Source organism: Hemibagrus wyckioides, linkage group LG01 (genome assembly GCF_019097595.1).
Source record: "Hemibagrus wyckioides isolate EC202008001 linkage group LG01, SWU_Hwy_1.0, whole genome shotgun sequence".
NCBI classification, from domain to species: Eukaryota; Metazoa; Chordata; class Actinopteri; order Siluriformes; family Bagridae; genus Hemibagrus; species Hemibagrus wyckioides.
In genome coordinates this window covers 5,631,545-5,637,438 of record NC_080710.1, presented here as the reverse complement: position 1 = coordinate 5,637,438, position 5,894 = coordinate 5,631,545, and positions in this window count along the sequence as shown.

Below are 5,894 nucleotides of genomic sequence, written 5' to 3'. Positions count from 1 at the left end.
GCTCAGAAGTCAAGGATCAGTTGGCAAAACAGTGAACATCCCAAAATGTGTGCTGTAGCAAGAAAAAAATAGTTCCTGTTGAAAGGTGACATAGAGACAGGTGACTGTGTTTAAGAAAGATTTTTGTCATTTAGACTGTACATGTAAAGAAGAGACAGAACTGACTGCATTTCTAAAAAATGGCTCTTAACATCACTTCTAAATACTTACTCTGTGCCTAGTGGAAACACAACAAACACCATAATCCTAGCTGGGGGAGTGGGGGAGTGGTTGAAAGAGAGAGAGAGAGAGAAAGAAAGAAAGAAAAACAGAAGTGTTACATCAGTTATATTAGTTTCAGGGTTTCAGAGACCATGTTTTCCAGGTGTTATTTATATTACTGAAAAGCATATCATGTGAAAATCTTACACCTGACAGTATCAGTCAATCTACAAAGATGAGTTTATAAAACATAATTGCATAATTTCTCCAAGAAATAAAACACAGCTGTAAACATTAGGGACACATTGTTTAGAGAAATGAATGCCATCTATATTACGTTTCAGTGTTTTAATATTTGGGATGCATTCAAGAAGATCTCTCGCTCCTTTATTGTTGTGTGTGGGTCACCTGCTCATGTAATTATCAGTTAGGTGGAAATGACTAATCTGAATTAACATCAGCATTTTCAAGGATGGCAAGAAACCTGCACTCCAGAAAGTGACTAAGCCCTTACTTGGACTGGGATGCTCACCACTCAATGTGATTGAAGTTTCGAACATGCTACTTCAGAAAGGCAACAAGCATACATTGGAGGAAGTGTTGTTAAAAGTCTGCATTCGACACTGCTAGGCAGACCTGCCATTACCGAACTTGGTCTTGTCACACGTGTAGATGACATAAGCATATACACTTTGCAGGAACGCTATCCTAAGTTGTGCAGTGGGCTGTGACTGATACAGAGACCATAGATTCAAAACTCCAACGGCACATCCCTCCTCCACTCATGCCTAAAGTAAAAAAGGAACTGCAACACATGAAGCATTTGAGGGTCATAAGCAGGGTAGAGGAGCCCATGGAGTGGTGTGCAGGCATTGTTGTGGTACCTAGAAAGTCTGGGGACCCACAGTTCAATGAATCAGTGTGAAGGGAGAAATACATTCTTCCCTCTGTTGAACAGACCCTTGGACTGTTAGCGGGAGCTTGTGTTTTTAGTAAGCTTGATGCGAACATGGGCTCGAACATGAGATCCCTCGAGCTGAGCAGTCCGCCAAGCTGACAACTTTTATCACACCGTTTGGACGGTACTACTTCAATCATCTGCCCTTCGGTATCGCATCGGCACCTGAACACTTTCAAAACCGCATGGTAACGGAAGTCACTGATGGCCTGGATGGAGTGGTCTATCACATGGATGATGTACTTGTGTCGGGGTGTTCTCAAGTGAAGCATAATGCATGCCTCCACGCTGTGCTCCAAAAGATGGAAAATTCTGGCATTACCCTCAACTTACACAAATGTGCCTTGTCGCAGCGTGTAGTCAAGTTTCTCTGACACATTATATCAGACTCAGGTGTGCAACCAGACCCAGATAAGACTGTCCCTCTTCTACGGAAGTGGCAAAGAATTTTTTTGTATCGGATCACCACCTGCTGTGGGTTTTGGGCTGTAATTCAGAGAAAATAGAATTAGTGTTAGTATTTGCTTTTATTATACCCACACCCACCTTTGACTTACATTGTTTCAATCTATAGTATGATACATTCCACAAATATCAGTTTAGAAAGAGAGCAGACCACCCCAGTTACACCCAGACAATATCAGAACATTCCAACATTAAATGCTTAAATTAAGCCCATGAATAAGGGTCCTATTATACAGAGTTGTGCTGATTTATTGGTTTATATAACCAAAAAATATTTCTCATCAGGGTAGTTTATATAGTTTTCTGTAACCTCTACTGTGAAGTACTTGGAAGGTTATAAAGCTATTATGTAATGCATAAAATTAGCATTCTAACCTCTTACATGTCTTTGCTTCAATATTCTTTGACTTCCTCCCATACTTTTTCCCTTTTCCCTTCCTTTTTGTCCTCTTCTTCTTTCTGTGCCCTTCTGATTGCTCTTTTAGTCTCTCTCTTTGGTCAGCTCATCAATCTTCTCCTTTTTCCACTCTACTTTGAGCTTACACATCTCAAACTGATGGGATTTTCTTTTTTCTGCCAGCTGTGCCGTGGGGGCCATGGACACACCTGGTTGAAAGTAATTGTAGAAATTATTCAATGGATTTAGAACGTTCTGTTAACTTTACTGTTGTCTAACAAACTCTCATCCCTCTGGGCCCCTGTATATTACACAAAGAGAGTGGGAAATGACATTACAAAAGTCTCCTGTTGACAGCTAGGCTTCTGCCAGCCTGAGGATGCATACACTGCAGTGTGTCACAGCGGTCCCACCCCCCCTGTGTGTCCCTGGCATCAAGACCTCTAGCAAGCCGCTAGCTTGCTAGCCATCATCCATAACGAGCGCCTGTAAACCAAGAAACATACTCACCACTAGTGCCACTGATGGACGTTTCATCTAATGTGCCCATCTCCACGCGGGTATTCCTTTTGGCCCTGGTCCGCACGCCCTTTCGATTTTGGTCAGAGGTCTCCATGTCCTGCACTGTTGTATCATTTCCTCCTTATATTGATGAAGTTTGTAAACGCGAGTTTTCCTGTGTCCCACATTGATTACGTAGGATAGCGGGAACGTGAAATCTCCCACCCATGACATCACAAACTAGCTGGAGGTCACCATAAAGTAACTACCATAAAGCAAATATTTTATTAAAATGAAAAAAAAGAAGACAAAATGAGCAGATTAACTCGGCTAAAGAAGCTTATTAATCAGTGCAGTTCTATGAAGAATACCCTGAAGTTGATTAAGTGACTTCAGAAAATAAAACTGCTAAAAAAATATATATTTAATGCACAATATGCCACTGAGATATGGAAATGAAGAAAAGAATAAACAGTGGAGATCAATATGCTTGGTAAGAAATACACTATATTGCCAAAAGTATTCGCTCACCCATCCAAATAATCAGAATCCGGTGTTCCAACCACTTCCATGGCCATAGGTGTATAAAATCAAGCACCTAGGCATGCAGACTGTTTTTACAAACATTTGTGAAAGAATGGGTCGCTCTCAGGAGCTCAGTGAATTCCAGCGTGGAACTGTGATAGGATGCCACCTGTGCAACAAATCCAGTCGTGAAATTTCCTCGCTCCTAAATATTCCACAGTCAACTGTCAGCTGTATTATAAGAAAGTGGAGGTGTTTGGGAACGACAGCAACTCAGCCACGAAGTGGTAGGCCACGTAAACTGACGGAGCGGGGTCAGCGGATGCTGGGGCGCATAGTGCAAAGAGGTCGCCAACTTTCTGCAGAGTCAGTCACTACAGACCTCCAAACTTCATGTGGCCTTCAGATTAGCTCAAGAACAGTGCGCAGAGAGCTTCATGGAATGGGTTTCCATGGCCGAGCAGCTGCATCCAAGCCATACATCACCAAGTGCAATGCAGAGCATCGGATGCAGTGGTGTAAAGCACGCCGCCACTGGACTCTAGAGCAGTGGAGACGCGTTCTCTGGAGTGACGAATCGCGCTTCTCCATCTGGCAATCTGATGGACGAGTCTCAGTTTGCCGGTTGCCAGGAGAACGGTACTTGTCCGACTGCATTGTGCCCAGTGTAAAGTTTGGTGGGGGGGGGATTATGGTGTGGGGTTGTTTTTCAGGAGCTGGGCTTGGCCCCTTAGTTCCAGTGAAAGGAACTCTGAATGCTTCAGCATACCAAGACATTTTGGACAATTCCATGCTCCCAACTTTGTGGGAACAGTTTGGAGCTGGCCCCTTCCTCTTCCAACATGACTGTGCACCAGTGCACAAAGCAAGGTCCATAAAGACATGGATGACAGAGTCTGGTGTGGATGAACTTGACTGGCCTGCACAGAGTCCTGACCTCAACCCGATAGAACACCTTTGGGATGAATTAGAGCGGAGACTGAGAGCCAGGCCTTCTCGTCCAACATCAGTGTGTGACCTCACAAATGCGCTTCTGGAAGAATGGTCAAAAATTCCCATAAACACACTCCTAAACCTTGTGGACAGCCTTCCCAGAAGAGTTGAAACTGTTATAGCTGCAAAGGGTGGACCGACGTCATATTGAACCCTATGGATTAGGAATGGGATGTCACTTAAGTTCATAGGCGAGTCAAGGCAGGTGAGCGAATACTTTTGGCAATATAGTGTATATAACAGATTAAGTAAAAGTACACTCATTTGCAATAAGTGATAATGTTGGTGGACATTACAGCATAATCGTACCATTGCATGAAGCCTCTTTATTTTAATAGGATTTGTCGACAAGCAGCACATGAGGGAAGGGCAAAACAAATTTCTGTCAGGTGCAAATCAATCATCAGTGCATCAAAGGTCTCCTTCAGTAAGTGGATCCAATTCATAAACAGGTAGGCACATAATGACAGAAGGAACATAGACATGTATATCATAAAGTCACTTTGTTGCTGTTCTCTTTGTAATTTGCATAAAATATGCATTTTAAATATTTTAAATAAATAAGGCATATAGTGTCAATTATTTTACATAAAGGTGTACATAAACATTACATGTTTTATTTGCTTTTAAAGGTTTTCACAGGGTCTACGGTTACAGCAGATCGACATGATGGATGACAGCATTGCAGGCAGTTCAGCAACTCTTAGTAAAAAGATGAAGAAAATAAGCAGTGGAAAAGATGAAGGCGTACAGGAAGAAGGGAGTTTGTTGTGATAAATGAAAGCCATTTTCGGCACAAAAGAAACGTATGTTAGAGCAATATCAACTTTAAATAAATGTCAAATTTAGTTTAACATGTTAAATTTATGTTAATTAACATGATAATTCTAGTACTCTGCCAATTCAAGGTGAGGAGATATAAACTTCACCCTAATCCTAACATAATTTTATTGTATATTAAGCCAGTAAAAATGTACCAGAAGTAACAAAAAGGGTCAAGGATTGTATAAAAGATAAGTTATGATAAAATAATGAAAACTACAAAAGTGCAAATGTTTGCATTGACAAATTAATTAAAAATCAACTTTAACTAATTTCTGATGAAGCAACTTAGGTGCTAACTGTGTATTAAATATCACGCTGAAAACAAAATCTCAGATCAAAAATGGGATGCAAGCTTTTGCACTAAACTGTACCAAAGTTACTGTTATTATGATCTATCTTGTTGTGGCTTTGTTTGTTGTGTTGGTTTTCGATGAGTATGGTAGAGGAAGAATGGCTGGTGGGTGGAAAAGAAAGAAGTGGGTCTTTGGGATGCTAGGTGTGATGCATCATCCACAGTGAGGATCTGGAAAACCTATTCTACGTCTTCTAGAGAGAAGATCTTGAAGGCATCTTGTCCCCTTGATTGCCCATCATGTGATACCCGGGTCATCAATTATCAGTGACGAGTGGCGTGCATATCGCATACTCCCTGCACTAGGGTACAACCATCACACTGTCAACCACAGCAGGTGGTATGTAGATCCCCACACTGGTGCCCATACCCAGCATGTTGAAAGGGCGAATGGAGAGCCTACAAGGAGCAGATCTGGAGGCTTAGGGGAAATCAGACTGAGAGGTTGCTTTCTGACCACCTTGCAGTTATTGAGTGGAATGAATGGCTAGCAAAGAAACACCATGGTGGTGCATTTGGCAGACTGATTCATGACATTTCAAAAAAGTACAAGTAGTCATTCAGTCACTATAACCACTGTAAGAGCACTGAGATGGCAGGAATTGAGGTCTTTCTATGGGAAAGATAAACTTAATTTATTTTGTCTTGATAGTGTCAAATGTAAATGTCATATATTG